Source organism: Loxodonta africana, chromosome 24, assembly GCF_030014295.1.
Source record: "Loxodonta africana isolate mLoxAfr1 chromosome 24, mLoxAfr1.hap2, whole genome shotgun sequence".
Taxonomy (NCBI): Eukaryota; Metazoa; Chordata; class Mammalia; order Proboscidea; family Elephantidae; genus Loxodonta; species Loxodonta africana.
In genome coordinates, this window is record NC_087365.1 from 9,745,939 (window position 1) to 9,765,772 (window position 19,834).

General features: G+C 45.9%; 1 protein-coding gene across 5 annotated transcripts in view; it reads right to left on the bottom strand.

Moving 5' to 3' along the window:
- Positions 1 to 13,673, bottom strand: part of ZNF133 (zinc finger protein 133) — a 48,102-nt gene extending 34,429 nt beyond the window's left edge. For 2 of the 5 annotated variants that reach the window (XM_064275744.1, XM_023549901.2), the window contains exons 1-2: positions 13,564 to 13,643; positions 3,182 to 3,287 (exon numbers count right to left, since the gene is read on the bottom strand). The gene's annotated coding sequence lies outside the window, so the exon portion shown is untranslated. Of the gene's footprint in view, positions 1 to 3,181; positions 3,288 to 13,336; positions 13,385 to 13,563 lie in introns of those variants that run through there. The other 3 variants (XM_064275746.1, XM_064275742.1, XM_064275745.1) reach the window with 2 other exon arrangements.
- Between the last annotated feature and the right edge of the window lie 6,161 nt (positions 13,674 to 19,834).

Sequence of the window (19,834 nt, forward strand, 5' to 3'; positions counted from 1 at the left end):
AGGCAGTAGGGAATTTCTGGACAGCTGGTAGTGCACTCTTGACGGGAACTGCAGCCCATCCCTTTTCCTCCTCTTTCCTTTCCTCTCTAGCTGGCGTTTTGTCCAGCCACTTGTTTCCCAACCCTTCACTATTTTCCGGAAATTTCTGTTTGTCTCTGGGTCCCCCAGATCTGTAACTATTTGTGGAAAATTTCGGAAAAAGTGTGTCTCGTTTGCCATGCTGATACTTGTCTGTGTGAGCCCCAGAGTATTCAGCCTTGTGCAGGAGGTCTTACTGACTCCTTCCCAGATCTTGTTCTTCCTTTTTGTTGTCTCATCTGCCACCTCTGTCTTTGTCTTAAGATTTCCTATCAAAGGGAGAGAGCCACCAGTCCTACTTTGACCTGGTACAAACTTGATTTTCTGGAAAAGATAACCCATTCGCAGGGCAAAACTCGTCCTCAGAGACTTAGAAGCTCTTGGTAAGAGACTTAGAAGCTCTCGGTAGCTTCATAAAACTGCTTGCCTCCAACTGCTTAAAATCTTGACCCAGCAGGGTAGAGTTGATCAGACCAGATCTTTTTTTTTTTTTTTTAATAATTTTTATTGAGCTTTAAGTGAACGTTTACAAATCAAGTTAGTCTGTCACATATAAGCTTATATACACCTTACTCCATACTCCCACTTACTCTCCCCTAATGAGTCAGCCCTTCCAGTCTCTCCTTTCATGACAATTTTGCCAGTTTCTAACCCTCCCTACCCTCCTATCTCCCCTCCAGACAGGAGATGCCAACACAGTCTCAAGTGTCCACCTGATACAAGCAGCTCACTCTTCATCAGCATCTCTCTCCTACCCACTGTCCAGTCCCTTCCATGTCTGATGAGTTGTCTGCAGGAATGGTTCCTGTCCTGGGCCAACAGAAGGTTTGGGGACCATGTCCGCCGGGATTCCTCTAGTCTCAGTCAGACCATTAAGTCTGGTCTTTTTATGAGAATTTGGGGTCTGCATCCCACTGATCTGCTGCTCCCTCAGGGGTTCTCTGTTGTGCTCCCTGTCAGGGCAGTCATCGGTTGTGGCCAGGCACCATCTAGTTCTTCTGGTCTCAGGATGATGTAAGTCTCTGGTTCATGTGGCCCTTTCTGTCTCTTGGGCTCATAGTTATTGTGTGACCTTGGTGTTCTTCCTTCACCTTTGATCCAGGTGGGTTGAGACCAATTGATGCATCTTAGATGGTCGATTGTTAGCATTTAAGACCCCAGACGCCACATTTCAAAGTGGGATGCAGAGTGTTTTCATAATAGAATTATTTTGCCAATTGACTTAGAAGTCCCCTTAAGCCATAGTCCCCAAACCCCCGCCCTTGGTCCGCTGACCTTTGAAGCATTCATTTTATCCCAGAAACTTCTTTGCTTTTGGTCCAGTCCAGTTGAGCTGACCTTCCGTGTATTGAGTATTGTCCTTCCCTTCACCTAAAGCAGTTCTTTTCAGCTAATTAATCAGTAAAAAACCCTCTCCCTCCCTCTCTCCCCACCCCAACCACAAAAGTATGTCTTCTCAGTTTATACTATTTCTCAACATCTTATAATAGCGGTCTTATACAATATTTGTCCTTTTGCCTCTGACTAATTTCACTCAGCATAATGCCTTCCAGGTTCCTCCATGTTATGAAACGTTTCAGAGATTCGTCACTGTTCTTTATTGATGCGTAGTATTCCATTGTGTGAATATACCACAATTTATTTAACCATTCATCCATTGATGGACACCTTGGTTGCTTCCAGCTTTTTGCTATTGTAAACAGAGCTGCAATAAACATGGATGTGCATATATCTGTTCGTGTGAAGGCTCTTATTTCTCTAGGGTATATTCCGAGGAGTGGGATTTCTGGCCTGTATGGTAGTTCTATTTCTAACTTTTTAAGAAAACACCAGGTAGATTTCCAAAGTGGTTGTATCATTTTACATTCCCACCAACAGTGTATAAGAGTTCCAATCTCTCCGCAGCCTCTCCAACATTTATTATTTTGTGTTTTTTGGATTAATGCCAGCCTTGTTGGAGTGAGATGGAATCTCATCGTAGTTTTAATTTGCATTTCTCTAATGGCTAATGATCGAGAGCATTTTCTCATGTATCTGTTAGCTGCCTGATTATCTTCTTTAGTGAAGTGCGTGTTCATATCCTTTGCCCACTTCTTGAATGGGTTGTTTGTCTTTTTGTGGTTGAGTTTTAACAGAATCATACAGATTTTAGAGATCAGGCACTAGTCGGAGATGTCATAGCTGAAAATTCTTTTCCAATCTGTAGGTGGTCTTTTTACTCTTTTGGTGAAGTCTTTAGATGAGCATAGGTGTTTGGTTTTTAGGAGCTCCCAGTTATCTGGTTTCTCTTCATCATTTTTGGTAATGTTTTGCATTCTGTTTATGCCTTGTGTTAGGGCTCCTAACGTTGTCAAATCAGATCTTATAATCACCAGGATGCTGTTCTAGGGGCCTCCATCCAGCCCCAGGATCTTTAATGATAGGACATAATACAGGATGGGTACAGGTTCTATTATCCCCCACGACTCACCCCTTGGCTGCTTATTGAGCAATTGGTCTTTTGCTTTAGATGTATTAATGAAAAAGAAGTTTATCTTTTTTTGTAATACAATTTGGCCACAACATCCTCTAGGAGATCAGCAGACTTGGCCTAGGGATGGGAGTCTTTCCTATAATACCTTCCATCAGCTGAACCTATTTTGTAGGAGAGGAGGAAAATATGGAGATATCCCTTATGTACAAGCCTTCACGGCTCTTTATCAAGACCCATATCTTAGAGCCAAATGTAAATTTAAAAGAGAAGTAGAGAAATCCATTAAACTCTTCTTACTAAAGTCAGAAGAGGGGGGAGATTTACTTTTGGACCCCCCTTTCCAGACCCCAAATAAACCTACTGCACCTCCAAATGTGGAGGAGGAGGTATCCACTGTGAGTTCCTCTTCCGATCCCCCTGGGGCTGTAAACTTGGAGCCTCCACCATATATCCTTTCAACTGGTAATTCAGTTAATTTAAAGGCTCCACACTGAGGGACTCATGAAAACGCCCCTTCGTCAACATGTACTCAACTATCCCCTTCATTGACCCCAGTTCCAACAGAACCTAACCCTTTAATTTGCCAACCTTGTCCTATGGGATTGAGGTTGGGAAATAAATTGTACCCACCTTTGCCTCCTACACAAGGCCCCGGGATGTACTCCTTAAGACAGGTAGCTGATGGGAATGGGGGAACACATGGATACATGTCCCCTTCTCGGTGTCTGACCTTAGCCTATGTAAAGAAAAATTGCGGAGTGTCTTTGAAAATCCCGAAAAACTTAGAGACGAATTCACAAAACGTAGTCTGAACTTTAGTCTAACTTGGGGAGATGTTACGGTTATACTTACTCATTGTTGTTCCTCTGATGAAAAGGCTAGAATTCTGACAAAGGCCAGAGAGTATGTAGCTGGTGTCCATTGACCCCATCTCACTCATGAAATTTTTAAACCAGGAGGGGAAGCAGTTCCCGAGGTAGACCCAGGGTGGGATTACAATACAGATGTGGGATCAGAAAAAGCCAAACATCTAGTTACTTGTGTATTAGAGGGGATTTAAAAGTGCATCACTAAGCCTGTTAACTATGACAAAGACAGAGAAGTCACTCAGGGATTAGAACAGAATCCAGCTGTATTCCTCATCAGGCTTACTGAATCTTTTAGGAAATATACCAACACTGACCCTGAAAGTAGGGAAGGGAGAGCCTTAATGGCCATGCATTTTATCTCCCAGTCCTCATCAGACAAAAGACTGAAGTTACAAAAATTGGAAGTGGGGCCCCAGACCTCACTCTCCCACCTGGTGGAGGAGGCTTTTAAGGTATTCAATAACAGGGACGTGGCTGCCGAGGAGAAAGTGAAAAAGGAATCTAAAGAAAAAATGAAGAGAAAAGCCTGTTTGTTGGCAATTGCTCTCCGAGGCCACCCACCTCGAGGTAACCCCAGAGGACCCTGACAGCCTGGATTTGGGCCACCCTGGCAGCCAGTAAGTATATATACCCTGACCAGTGTGGGTACTGTCAAAAGCGAGGCCACTGGAAGGCGGAGTGTCCCGAGTGCCCTAAAGCAGGATGCCCGGCTGACCCCCTTCAAAGGTCTGGACCGACAACTCCCATTCGGAGAATGATAACATTCTCAGAAGAAGGTCTTGAAGAGGCCGAACACTGACGGGGCCCTAAGTTTGCCTAGCTCCCAACTGTACCGTCAATATCTCCATGGGAGAGCCCAGGGTTACACTCAACGTGGAAGGTAAGGAGACTGAATTTGTTTTGGACATGGGAGCCACCTTCTCTACTTTGAATTACTTGATAGCCCCTCTTTCTGGGTAGGACTGTGTAATTACTGGCCTAGACGGGAAGCCCAGAATTAGGAAATTCACTTGTCTCCTCTTGTGTCTGATAGGACCATACTCCCTAACACACTCTTTCCTCTATGTCCCAGAATGCCCAGTCGCTTTGTTGGGATGGGACCTAATGAATAAGGTTGGGGCAAAAATACATTTAGAGACAGATTTAATAAGTGTCAAAAGTGAGAACCTAGAGCTACTTATGTTATTAACTAATGCACCCCAACCGAGAGACCAGATACCACTAGACATTCTAAGTCAGGTGACCCCAACAGTATGGGATACAACCACACTAGGGAAGGCAAAAGCTATAGAACCAGAACTCATTAAACTAAACCCAGGAGTGCCTTACCCCTGGAGGAAACAATACCCACTGAAGCCCAAAGCTCAAGTTGGCATCCAACCTTTGTTAGAACATTACCTACTGCATGGGTTAATCAGGCCTTGTCAATCACCCTGTAATGCTCCAATACCTCCAGTAAAGAAACTGGATGGCACCTATAGGTTTGTACAAGACTTAAGGGCAGTTAATGAAGCAGTAGTTCTTATACACCCCATGGTCTCCAATCCCTACATCCTTCTAACACAAGTTCCAGGAGACACCCAATATTTTACAGTCTTAGATCTGAAGGATGCCTTCTTTTGCATACCTTTATATCCTGAATGCCAATTTCTCTTCACCTTTGAATGGAGGGACCCAGACACACAAGAAAATACACAATACTCCTGGACTCGGTTACCCCAGGGTTTCCAAGATTCACCCCATTTATTTGGAAATGCCTTGGCAAAAGAATTAAGGGAAATATCTTTGCCAGAAAGCACATTATTACAGTATGTTGATGATTTATTATTGGCCAGCAGGACCAAAGATGCCTCAGATACAAATACCATCCTTTTATTACATTTCTTGGGAAAGAGGGGATATTGGGTAGCCCTGAAAAAGGCACAAATTTCACAAACCCAGGTGCATTATCTTGGATTTATCCTGACGCCTGGAAAGCAAATGCTGGCCCCTGACAAGAAGAGGGTGACCACTAAGTATCCCCTCCCCAAAACCAGGAGACAATTTCTGGGGTACTTGGGGATGGCTGGATTTTGCAGAATTTGGATTCCTAACTTTGGCCTCAGTATCCCCTTGTTCTGTCCAAACAAGGGGATACTGATTGGTTTAAAGTCAGGAAAGGTGTGCGTCAGGGTTCTGTTCTTTCACCATACCTATTTAATCTGTATGCTGAACAAATAATCCGAGAAGCTGGACTGTATGAAGAAGAACAGGGCATCAGGATTGGAGGAAGACTCATTAACGACCTGCGTTATGCAGATGACACAACGTTGCTTGCTGAAAGTGAAGAGGACTTGAAGCACTTACTAATGAAGATCAAAGACCACAGCCTTCTGTATGGATTACACCTCAACATAATGAAAACAAAAATCCTCACAACTGGACCAATGAGCAACATCATGATAAACAGAGAAAAGACTGAAGTTGTCAAGGATTTCATTTTACTTGGATCCACAATCAACAGCCATGGAAGGAGCACTCAAGAGATCAAAAGACGCATTGCATTGGGCGAATCGGCTGCAAAGGACCTCTTCGAAGGGTTGAAGAGCAAAGATGTCACCTTGAAGACTAAGGTGCGCCTGACCCAAGCCATGGTATTTTCAGTCACATCATATGCATGTGAAAGCTGGACAATGAATAAGGAAGACCGAAGAAGAGCTGACGCCGTTGAATTGTTGGCGAAGAACATTGAATATACCATGGACTGCCAAAAGAATGAACAAATCTGTCTTGGAAGAAGTGGGGCCAGAATGCTCCTTAGAGGCAAGGATGGCGAGACTGCGTCTTACGTACTTTGGACATGTTGTCAGGAGGGATCAGTCCCTGGAGAAGGGCATCATGTTTGGCAGAGTACAGGGTCAGCGGAAAAGAGGAAGACCCTCAACGAGGTGGACTGACACAGTGGCTGCAACAATGAGCTCAAGCATAACAACGATTGTAAGGATGGCGCAGGACCAGGCAGTGTTTCATTCTGTTGTGCATAGGGTCACTACGAGTCTGAACCGACTCAACGGCACCTAACAACAACAACAACTTTGGCCTTATAGCAAAAGCATTGTATAAGGCCCTAAGAGGAGAAGAGAGGTCACCCCTAGAACTGACAGTCGAATGCTGGCAAGCATTTGAGAGTCTGAAAAGTAATGTTGGGCAAGCCCCAGCCTTATGACTGCCTGATGTAACGAAGTTGTTCAAACCAGATGTGCATGAGAAACAGGGGGTGGGGCCAGGAGTTCTTCCTCAGGGTGTAAGGCCGGTCACCCGAGCTGTGGCCTGTTTCTCCAAACCATTAGACTTGGTGGCCAAGGGCTAGCCAGCATGCCTACGACCAGTAGCTGCAACTGCTCTCCTAGTCAAAGAATCCTCTAAGTTTACCCTGGGACAATTCACTGAAGTATATACCCCCCACTAGGTACGGGCAGTCTTGGAAGTCAAGGGAAGTCACTGGCTATTAGGTGGCAGGATTACTCAATCAATAGAGGCCCTCCTCCTAGATACCCCCGGGTTAAACTTAAAGGTGTGCCAAACTTTGAACCCTGCCACCCTTTTACCACACCTGAAAGCATCTGAGCCTATTCATAACTGCACAGAAGTAGTTAATGGGTTTTTTTTTTTTAGTCTAGTTGTCTGGACCTCCAAGCAAAACCCCCAGGAAACCCAGAGGATGAGTGGTATATGGATGGGAGCAGCTTTGTCGAACAAGGCATCCATAAAGCAGGTTATGCAATTGTCAGCCAGACTGGTGTTACTGAGGCAAGGGCTTTACCACCAGGAACATCAGCCCAAAAAGCTAAGCTAACTGCCCTGGTGCGTGCCCTCCAATTAGGAGAAGGAAAAACTCTGAACGTGTACACGGATTCAAAATTTGTGTACCGCGTTCTTCATGCACATGCTGCCATATGGAAAGAAAGGGTAATGTTAACAGCTCGAAATTCCCCTATAAAATATAAAGAGTTAATCCCAGAACTGCTAGAAGCAGTACATAATAAGCCTGAAGAGTTAGCAGTAATTCATTGCAAGGGACACCAGAAAGACAACTCCCTAGAAGCAATGGGGAATCACAAGGCTGATCTGGCCGCTAAAGCTGCTGCAAGGATGGCAGAGACATCAGAATTAACGGCCCTCATTCCTTACAGATTAAACCAGTTAGAGCCAAAATATACCCAAAAGAAGAGGAAGGGAAAGAAAGGGGTTTTTCTTATGATGAGACAGAATGGATGAAGAATGATGAGGGAGTATTATACATGCCTGAGTATTTATTATGGAAAATAGTAAAAGCCTTTCATAGTGCCACACACTATGGCAGGGACACCCTTCTTGGACTATTGTCTAAATGTATAAACAGAAAAGGGTTACACAAAGTAGTTAAACAAATTACCAATAGTTATGAGATCTGTCTGAGGAATAACCCACAAAGCCATCATATATCCCCATCTCTGGCTAGACCTGTCCAACATCGGGTATGTACCCAGGGGAGGACTAAGATTTCACTGTTACACCATCAAGCAAGGACTAAGATACCTGTTGGTGTTTGTACATAGCTTCACTGGCTGGGTAGAAGCCTATCCCACTAGAACAGAAAGGCTTTAGAAGTGGGAAAGTTCCTTTCAAAAGAAATAATTCCCTGATTTGGACTACCATAGTCTTTATAATCTGACAATGGCCCAGCACTTGTAGCAAAAATAACCCAGGCTCTCTCCGTAGCCTTAGGCATAAATTATAAGTAACATATAGCCTGGTATCCTCAGTCCTCAGGAAAAGCAGAAAAGATGAATCAGACTCTACAAAGGACACTGGCAAAGCCGTGCCAAGAAACCCAGGAAACTTGGGTTAAGTTATTACCCATAGGCCTCATGAGAATTAGGGCTGCCACTAGGGGAGATTTAAAACTCAGTCTGTATGAAATGCTGTCTAGAAGGCCCTTTTTAACACCAGATCTACTACTGGATCCCGAACGACGTCACCTTCTTAAATATGTTACCCACCTGGGACAAGTGCGGAAGGCCCGAAGAGAATATGGTAATAATGTGCTCCCCACACCAGAAAATGGAGCCCCTAGGCCTGCTAAGCCAGGAGATACTGTTCTCCTTAAAGCCTGGAAAGAAGGATGACCTGAAGATCTGCTGTCTGAGAAATGGAAGGGGCCCTTCCAGGTCATGCTGACCACCCTGTGAGCAGTCAAACTTAAAGGAATCACTCCATGGACTCGTAATTCCAGAATTAAGCTTTGTACCCAACAGGAGCTGGCCGACAGAGCTGACAGACAAGGAAACATCACCCACACCTGTGAACCAACAGAAGCCTAGAAGCTTCTCTTCAAAAAGACGGCTGCCACGTGACAAGAAACCTCATCAGAAGCACCAGAAGAGAGGCAAGCACATTCCTGTGAACCACAGGAAACCCTAAAGCTCCCCTTCAGAAGAGGACGCCACCGAACGGGGGTGTGCTACAGAGAAGCAGCCTGTTCCTCTTCACCTGGACGACCCTCGTGCCTCTCCCAGGCCCCAAGCTCCCCGTCAGAAGAGGACGCCACCGAACGGGGGTGTGCTGCAGAGGAGCAGCCTGTTCCTCTCTACCTGGACAACCCTAGTTCCTCTCCCAGGCCCCAAGTTCCCCGTCAGAAGAGGACGCCACCGAACAGGGGTGTGCTGCAGATAAGCAGCCTGTTCCTCTTCACCTGGACGACCCTAGTTCCTCTCCCAGGCCCCGTCTAACGCTCTTACACAATTCTACCCCACTAGGCCCATCCCTGCTCTAGAGACAGTTGACCCTGGGCTGCCGAACCTCCGTTTTGGCTTTTCCCTTTACTTGCGAGGACTTACCGTCATCTCCTCGCAAGCCCCTCAGCCGGCGCCAGGGTACTGTGCCTCAGCTAAGTGTCTAGTCTATGTAGCAGAGGAAGCCCTGCCCTCTGGGGGAAAAACAAAAAACAAAAAACCACCTGTGGTCTTCTCCATGCAAAACCAGAAGCTAAAAATGCCATCCAACAGCTCCTTAACACCACAGCAGTAGTAGGACTCAATAAGTTGCTCCAGCAATCAAGCTGGAAGAGAATCTGTGGAAAACCTCCATCTATAACCTTGGCCTGCTCACCCCAAGTCTCATCTTTCTTTAGCCAGTCCTACCCAGGGCACCAGTGGAGTCTTATACCGGAAAAGGCGGGTACCAGTGGCACCTCTAGCAGTGGGGGTAACCACTGTAGTGTCTGGAGCCTTGACCAGGGGAATATACAATGCAGCCACAGCCCAAAATATCTCAGCTATTCTGGAAAGAGTAGTTGAAAAGTCAGACCAAAGCCTTTTGGCTTTAAAAACCTCAATAGACTCTTTAGCCAATATGGTCCTCAATAACCGTCAAGCCCTGGACCATATTCTGGATGAGTAAGCAGGGGTACGCACAATAGTAAATACCTCTTGCTCCTTCTATATTAATACCTCAGAAGAAGTAGAACTTCAAGCTCGGGAATTGCTGGCTGAAGCAAATTAGTTACAAGATAACCGACCTAAGTTAGCCCTAACTATGAGGGAACAGGTAAAACAACACCTCCCATCAATAGCTTGGTTTCTCCCCTTCCTGAGACCCTTGGTAGCAATCTTTTTACTACTTAGTTTGGCCCCTGCCTGTTTAAACTTCTGGTAAAGTTCATATCCGCCAGATTACAACAATTTCGGGCCAAGCTCCTGGTCATGCAAGGCTACCAACTGATTCCCCAGGAAAGGGTCCTGACAGTGCGCACTAAGATCAGGTAGCGAGAGACTTCTACTCAGTTAGGCAGGAATAATGCCCCAGTCCAGCATGAAGAAGTTACAGAAGCAGAGACCTCAATCCACATTCCCATAAAGATTTAGGAGTTTCAAGTCTCTCAGTGGGGAGTAAGACAGGGTACAGACGGGGCCCCAAACCTGCAATTCACATAAACAAATTAAAGTAATAAAGTAACAGGAAATGGGCCAGCGCACAGAAACAAAGCCATTCCCCAGGACAATGGGGCAGGGTATCAGAAAACAGCCCAGAAACTTGTCTTTCAGAAGCAGCCAGATGAAGGTTGTCTTTCAGGAGCCCGATGAAACTAGCCCCAGGGACATGCATTGAACATCCACCTGTGACAGCTATGTGACCTTCCACCAGGGGCAGTGAGGTGCTGCAGCCGCAGCTGGGGAATTGAACTCGGGGAACAGGCGACTGCACAGGTGCAACACCCCATAATAAATCCTGCTACAGATTCCAGAGGCCTCCGGGAGTCGTCTTAAAGCCATCTTAAAAAAGCTGCTTTGCGTGCATCTTAGTTAACCTATCCCTGCCCAAAACAGGCCACTTGCCGGAAAACCCTGCCTATGACGCTGAATAAACATGAATCTTCACCCCTCCACCTCAAGAATTTTTAAAAACCCATGCAAGTACTCTTTTCTGCAAGACAGGGATAAGTGTTACCTAGGCCCTCCTTATCTCCGCTTGCAAGCCTCTTTAATAATGCTTTGCTCATGTGGAAAATTCTCTGTTTTTACCGGCTCATTCTTGACCAGGGAGAGACAAGAACTTTATTTAATTACAGGCGTAGAGGCGCCAGCAACAATATGATCCAGCAATCCCACTCCTAGGAATATATCCTAGAGAAATAAGAGTCATCATGCGAATAGATATATGTACACCCGTGTTCACTGCAGTATTGCTCACAATAGCAAAAAGATGAAATCAACAGATGAACGGATAAACAAACTGTGGTACATACACACCATGGAGTATTATCCAACAATAAAAAGCAATGATGAATCTGTGAAGCATTTCATAACATGGATGCATCTAGAGGACATTATGCTGAGTGAAATAAGTCAATCGCGAAAGGACAAATATTGTATGAGATGACTACTACAAAAACTCACGAAAAGGTTTACATACAAAAAGAAACAATATTTGATGGTTACAAGGGAAGGGAGGGGTGGGGATGGAAAAACAATAGACAAAAGATAAGTGGTAACTTTGGTGAAGAGTAAGACAGTACACAATACTGGGGAACCAAGCCCTTGGTAGCTCCATAGACACATCCAAACTCCCTGAGGGACCGAATTGCTAGGCTGAGGTCTCAGGGAACATCTAGCTCAATTGGCATAAGAGAGTTTATAAAAAAAAATGTTCTACATTCTACTTTGATGAGTAGCATCTTAAGAGCCAGTGAGCAGTGATCTAGGATACTCCAGTGGTCTCACCCCTTTGGGAGCAAGGAAAAATGAAGAAAACTAGAGACACATGGGAAAGATTAGTCCAAAGGACTAACAGACCACACCTACCATGGCCTCCTCCAGACTGAGTCCAGTACAACTAGACGGTGCCCAGCTACCACCACTGACTGCTCTGACAAGGATCACAATAGAGGGTCTCGGACAGAGCTGGAGAAAAATGTAGAACAAAATTCTAACTCAAAAAGAAAGACCAGACTTGCTGGCCTGACAGAGACGGGAGAAACTCTGAGAGTACGGACCCCCGGACACCATTTCAGCTCAGTAATGAGGCCACTCCTGAGGTTTGCCCCTCAGCCAAAGATTGAACAGGTCCATAGAACAAACCAAGACTAAAGGGGTGCAACCCTGGGGCAGGGACTGAGGCAGGAGGGAACAGGAAAGCTGGTAATAGGGAACCCAGGGTTGAGAAGGGAGAGTGATGACATGTCGTGCGGTTGTTAACCAGTGTCATACAACAATGTGTGTACTATTTAATGAGATACTAGTTTGTTCTGTAAACCTTCATCTAAAGATTAAAAAAAAAAAAAAGATTCTCAAAGTGCACCCATTTTGAGAGGAATCAGGATTGACCACGAGGTGGTTAAGTGTGGAATCTAGGTGATGGGTCTGTGGAGTTCTACCTATTTCTGTCTGTCTGAAATTTCTCCAAAATAATAAGTTAAAATGAGACTGAAAACCCCAAAGCTCAGCTACACCAGAAATATGGAAATCTATGACTCCTACGGTCAATGACAGTCCCTGGGACCTTTGAAAAACTTGCCCAGTGACCGCAAGCCTGACCTTCTCCTCCAAGGCCTCAGCCAGACTGAGATGGTCAAGATCAGTATTGTCAAAGAGAAAAATTAGTAGCAGACGTCTTATTTTGATTTTAAGGTTTTTCTTACCCGCAAAACCAAATATTAACTGTAAAAAAATCCTGACCAAAAATCAATCCTGCCATTGGTTTTTTTTCACCAAAGTTGCTATCTTTTCTTTCCTGTTCAAAGCCAAGGTCCCTTAAATTTCAAAAGGTATAGTGGCTACAGGTGGGTGGAGGGCCAGAGACCACCTTACGACCTGTTATCAGTAGCTCTCAGTAAAAAGCGGAGGGCGTGGCTCAACCACATTAAGTTTAGCCAATGGTTGACGTTCTATTCTCCCTCCCCTCTATAAGCCTCATTGTAACCAGCCTACTTCCAGATTTTTTTTTTTGGTGGTGGGCGGGAATCAGGATGGTCTCCCTATATGCATATAGAACTGCTCAGAATAAACCTTAACTTTCCATTTCTTTGAGGTTTAGTTATTTTTAACAGTACTTACACCCCAGGAACCAAAATGGCTACCCCACACCCAGCCCAACTAGGGCAAGTTCAGCCAATCCGGTATGCCCCTCACCCCGTCCTAGCAAACCCTGGGGATAGTTGGGTCCGAACTAAGACTACTAGCCCCCATCCACTAAAACCCCGGAGGCCCACTGCCTTTGGGGTGGCCTCGACCCCGCTAGCCGGGGAAATACCAGACCCCAAAAAGCCTACTTAACCAACCCCACAAAACCTGAGGGCTTATCACATGACCCCCCAGTTCCGCGATTTCGGACCAACCAAACCAGCTCCCAACCCACAAAAACTCCAGAAGGAAGGGCGGAGTCCGGCTTCCATCCGCACCTGGCGTCACGGTCCCAGCAGTCCGTCGGAGAGGCGCGCCCACACAGCCAAGACGAGGCGTCCGGGAGAGCACGGCCTGAGCCACGACAGCGCGTCCCCACCACTGCCCCCCAACCGCACCCCGCGCCATCCGCACCCTCCCCAGCCTCAGCCCCCAGCCCAGTCTTTAGGATCCCGGGCGGGGAGGGGCAGGGCTACAGGCAGGGTCCCGCGGGACTCTCACTCACCAGCGCCACCAAAGAACAAGGGGTCGGTCCAGCCATCAGCTGGGGACCTGCTCCAGCAGCGCCGCGGGACTACCCTACCCAGAATCCTCCGCGGGGCGCCGGGACCACACCTCCCGGGATGCTGGGTGGGGGCGGCTGCGCGCTGCTGGCCGGCGGTTCCATTGGCCGTCTCAGGAGCGGGGTGGGTAACCTGCTCCGGTCTCCTGGCCAGTGGCTACTGTGGCCCCAGGAGTCCCCTCTTTTTTCTTTAAACTTCCTATATAAGACACGTAGAGGGTGTCGGGTGAAGCTCCTTGCCGTGCCCCGCTGACGCCTCCACCTCGAAGACTACACTCCCCAGAACGCCCTGCGGTGGCTTCTGAATCCGGCGCTGGATCCACCCCTTCGGCGCGCGAAGATGACGTACAGGGGAGCGTTTGTTCGGCTTCTGGGGTCGGATCCTGGCGTAGGAGGCAGGACCCCGCTCCTTACCCCGGTGGTTCCAGTTGCTGTGGTGTCGGTTCTCCCGGTCTTCAGCTTCAGAGGTGGAAACCTGCGCCCCTCTTTGGGTGAGCGCCGGGCAAGCATGGCCTCGTCCAGCTCACATATCCTGTAAACTCTAAGCCCATGGAGAGACTGAGACTGGGAGAGGCAGAGCAGCCCTCCCATGGTCTGTATTCTGACCCCACGCTCTCAACCTGAGCCCCGGCCTGCGGGTGCCCTGGAGTCCGCAAAGTTAAGGGCAAATTCTCATCCATCTCCTGGGGGACAGGATCCTCGCCCCCAGATGAGAGCTTGGGGGCGAGCCCGTTGACAGCTTGGCTCTCTGGTTTAGGGCCGCTGGTTGAGAACGGGACTGCGCTGGTGCCTTCTGGATCGCCCCAATTAGGGGGCTGGAGAGCAAGCCCCACTTCGCTCGTGGGAAGAGCGTTTACACCTGGGCACCGTCTCACTTCTCTTTATCTTTCTCAGGTCTGCCTTCTGAAACTTTGCCCTCTCAAACGCCACGAAAATGTCCTCGTGGCCCGGAGAGCTAGGGAGAATGAGAATTTCCTGAAATTCTTTTCTAGATGTTGGAGGATAAATCCATTTCCTTCTCTTGCCCTGAGGCTGCCTTGTTCCGAAGTAGGTTCAGCCCAGCTTTGGCCCAGGAGAAATGGCCTCTCCTGAACATTCCTCTCTGCTCCACCCATCACTCAGTCATTCACCAGTAAGTTAACTATTAACACACATGGAAGAATCAAAGTAACAATGCAGGGATGCCCATTTTTAAGTGTCCAGTGATGACTGGTGTAGGTGAAAGGCACGGAAGGCTGAATCTCAGAGGCCTGAAGATAAGAGACCAGGGAAGACTTCCAGGACGAGGGGCTGCCTGAGCTGCCCTGAGTAAGTTGGCAAAATGAAGAGCTGAACGAGGCAGAAAGCAGAGTCTCAGACTGCCCCGGCCACAGTAATGGAAGTTTTCAGCCTTACACTTAGGCTGATTTTCCATGCATATAGGCAAGGAGGAAACTCTGGTGGTGTAGTGGTTAAGTGCTACAGCTGCTAACCAAAAGGCTGACAGTTTGAATCCACCAGGTGCTCCTTGGAAACCCTATGGGGCAGTTCTGCTCTGTCCTTTAGGGTCGCTATGAGTCAGAATCGACTCGACGACAATGGGTTTTTATGGGTTATAGGCAAGGATGCCATCTAGCTGTCCACATGTGACAGATGTGTTTGGTTTGGTCAGCCTCCTGTTTTATGTTTGAAAGAGTTCTTGGCATTTAATAATTGGGAGTTTCCACCTAGAAATCTGGATTGCCTGCTTTCTGAAAACATTCTTCCTTGTCCCTTTCTTGATCTCTTTTTTTGCTTGTGGTACTTCCCTCCCACCTGCCGTACCCCATATCTCATCTGGAATACTGTTGCCCACTCCTCTTTACTTGGATCTTCTAAATCCTTTCCATCTGTTGCTGGGTGGAAACACCAGGTTCTGCTCGGCGTCACTTGTATCAGCCAAATGAGAGAACAAAATGGGAGAGCAGAAAGGTACCTTTATTTCATTGTGCAAGGAAAGTAGACAGTCGGGGCTACTGCCACCAAGTCTGTACCTTAAGAGCAAGGGGAAAGGTTACTTTTAAGCAGTTTACAAGTAGAAAGTTTGTGCAAGTTATATCAGCAACATTCTTAATCCTACTATGCAGGTGCAATGGGGTATTCATATAACTTCATGCATCACCAGGATTCTAATGCAAAGTTATGGGGCATGCCAAGCAAAGGAACCCGGACTCTAATGCATAGTTATGGGGCGAGCCAAGCAAGCTGCTTGAGGCTGTGTCTTACTTCCTCCCTTTCTTTTTTGGACATTGGTCATTCAGGGCCAGTGTCCATCCTGAACATATAGCCTGGCCCAGAATTGTTTGGCATGTTCTCTGGGAGGGGGCAAATATTAGAGATAGGCTTGAACGGTTGGCCTTTTAAACCAGGACACACAGGCAGGGATACCTTGTATGCAACAGCAGGAGCATATACCTTTGATCATTATTAACACTGTAAAAGCAACCAATGATTTTAACCACCCTAGTCTGGGTAACCGTGATGTCAGCCAGCTAAAATTAGGATCTGAAGGCATCGTTAATTGTTCGGCAGTTGCATGATCTTGTGTAGTTGTCTAACTAAGCTTTACTTGATCATGTTCAGTCTGTCTAGATGCATTGACTAAAGAGCAACAGCTAGCATTGATATATATATATATATATATATACAAAATTCTCCGTAAGAAGTTAACACTAGATCTAAGGCAACCTGATTTTATAGAACCACGATTTCAATGGAGTCTACTTCAGACTGCAAAGTCTGGGTCAAGCTTTTGATGGTATTGGCTACTGTCTCAAGTGACAGAGATACATTCTTAATGAACTGATACAGGGTGTGAATGTCCTCATAGTTGTTCCCAACTCCAAGCATTGTTGGGAGTAGCACCCTCTGTATCTTTTCCCAAGCACTCTTAGTAGCATCTATAGTTTGTAGTTTAAACATATGGATGCTTCTGGAGGAATACAGAATCTCTTCTAGGGGGAGTAAATGTATGCCTCCTGCCCATACCCCGTCCAGCATACATGTGCCAGTATGATTATCTGCCCATGTCTTATAGGCTGAATGCCCACAGAACCAGTAAAGTTCTTGGTGTCTTAAGGAATAGGCTGTAGGGGGAAATTGGAAGACTGCTTTTGTAATGCATTGATCAGTTATATCGTCCCCTAGTTTTTCTGACATAACTGTGCTAGTGCTGTCCCATTTAAAAGAGATGTTAATATTGAATTTAGTCCATGTTTGGTTAGCATAGACACAGGTACTACTGCATGGTGGCCACCGTCCTACTGTTGCATTATGGGTAGGATGCGACTGTACGCACTAAGCTGCTGGATAGTCAGGCCTCACAGTGGTGTATTAGACTCTGTCTAGGGTTTTGTTTTTATTTATTAATTGTGCTCCCTATTTTAGCCAGTAAAAGGGCTGGAGAGGTACAGGGATTGTGGGTAAACCTTGCCCTACATACAAAGGGGAATGTGAACAAATCCAGCAATTGTTAGCCCCTGCAGTATGTGCCTGGTGTAACCTATTAAGAACATTGAAATCCCATCCAGCATTTACACATAGGCCAGCTCCTAGGAATAATCACATCATCCTGTTAGTGGTTGATTCTGCTCGCTGAAATGTCTGTAGCAATCTAACTTGTTCAAGTAGAGTATACAGGTATAGGAAATGTAATACTAACACCAAGGTTATTAGAAGTGTTAAAAGTATTTAGGGGATCTCACCCATGCAGGAGGATGTTGGGAAAACAAGTACTTAAGGTCCTTGACTGGCTCACAAGTCCAGTTCTCATAGTTTTGGCGACTTTGTTCCTTGGCATCCAGTGGGGTGGTTTTCTTTAAGTATGGTGGATCCAGCTTTGAGTACGTTGAGTTTGACAGACGTCAGCGTAGCCAAGAGGACTTCTGCTGAAGGGGATTGGCTTTCCATGACGTGAGAAGGACCCAATCACCAGGATGTAACAGATGGAGGGGTACCTCTGGCTCAGGTGGGCTCCTTAGGTGAGCACATCTGTAGAGAGAAGACAGTGTTGCCCAAAGGGACTGCGAGTATTTGGTAACTTGAACATCTCCAACCTTGTGGAGGGAGGGAGGTTGGTGATCATTAAGGCAAGCTATGTTGGGCATTTTCGAGTTCTTTAATAAAGGGTACCCATGTTGTTGTTAGGTGCCGTCGAGTCGGTTCCGACTCATAGCACCCTATGCACAACAGAACGAAACACTGCCCGGTCCTGTGCCATCCTTACAATCGTTGTTATGCTTGAGCTCATCATTGCAGCCACTGTGTCAATCCACCTCGTTGAGCATTTTCCGCTGACCCTGTACTCTGTGAAACATGATGTCCTTCTCCAGGGACTGATCCTTCCTGACAACATGTCCAAAGTATGTAAGACGCAGTCTCGCCATCCTTACCTCTAGGGAGCATTCTGGCCACACTTCTTCCAAGACAGATTTGTTCGTTCTTTTGTCAGTCCATGGTATATTCAATATTCTTTGCTAGCACCACAATTCAAAAGCATCAACTCTTCTTCGGTCTTCCTTACTCATTGTCCAGCTTTCACATGCATATGATGTGACTGAAAATACCATGGCTTGGGTCAGGCGCACCTTAGTCTTCAGGGTGACATCTTTGCTCTTCAACACTTTGAAGAGGTCCTTTGCAGCCAATTTACCGAGTGCAATGTGTCTGTTGATATCTTGATTGCTGTTTCCGTGGGTGTTGATTGTGGATCCAAGTAAAATGAAATCCTTGACAACTTCAGTCTTTTCTCCGTTTATCATGATGTTGCTCACTGGTACAGTTGTGAGGATTTTTGTTTTCTTTATGTTGAGGTGTAATCCATACTGAAGGCTGTGGTCTTTGATCTTCATTAGTAAGTGCTTCAAGTCCTCTTCACTTTCAGCAAGCATGATTGTGTCATCTGCATAACACAGGTTGTTAATGAGCCTTCCTCCAATCCTGATGCCCTGTTCTTCTTCATACAGTCCAGCTTCTCAGATTATTTGTTAAGCATACAGATTAAGTAGGTATGGTGGAAGAATACAACCCTGACATACACCTTTCCTGACTTTAAACCAATCGCTATCCCCTTGTTCTGTCCGAACAACTGCCTCTTGATCTATGTAAAGGTTCCTCACGAGCACAATTAAGTGTTCTGGAATTCCCATTCTTCGCAGTGTTATCCATAGTTTGTTATTATTCACACAGTCAAATGCCTTTGCATAGTCAATAAAACACAGGTAAACATCCTTCTGGTATTCTCTGCTTTCAGCCAGGATCCATCTGACATCAGCAATGACATCCCTGGTTCCACGTCCTCTTCTGAAACCGGCCTGAATTTCTGGCAGTTCCCTGTCAATATACTGCTGCAGCCGTTTTTGAATGATCTTCAGCAAAATTTTGCTTGCATGTGATATTAATGATATTGTTCTATAATTTCCACTTTCGGTTGGATCACCTTTCTTGGGAATAGACATAATTCCCTCAAAATGAGAAGAAACAGCTGCAAACATCCATTAATAATCGGAACCTGGAATGTACGAAGTATGAATCTAGGAAAATTGGAAATCGTCAAAAATGAAATGGAATGCATAAACAGATATCCTAGACATTGCTGAACTGACATGGACTGGTACTGGCCATTTTGAATCGGACAATCATATAGTCTACTATGCTGGGAATGACAACTCAAAGAGGAATGGTGTTGCATTCATCATCAGAAAGAACGTTTCAAGATCTGTCCTGAAGTACAACGCTGTCGGTGCTAGGATAATATCCATAATCCTTGTAAAAAAAATTCTTTTTTTACAAGGAAGACTAGTTAATATGACCATTATTCAAATTTATGCACCAGCCTCTAGGGCCAAAGATGAACAAATAGAAGATTTTTGTCAGCAGCTGTAGTCTGAAATTGATCGAACATGCAACCAAGATGCATTGATAATTACTGGTGATTTGAACGCGAAAGTTGGAAACAAAGAAGAAGGATCAGTAGTTGGGAAATGTGGCCTTGGTGATAGAAATGATGCTGGAGATCAAATGATAGAATTTTGCAAGACCAACGACTTCTGCATTGCAAATACTTTCACCAACATAAACAGTGACTATACACATGGACCTCCCCAGATGGAACACACAGAAATCAAATTGACTACATCTGTGGAGAGAGACAATGAAAAACTCAATATCAGTCAGATCAAGGCGAGGGGCCAACTAT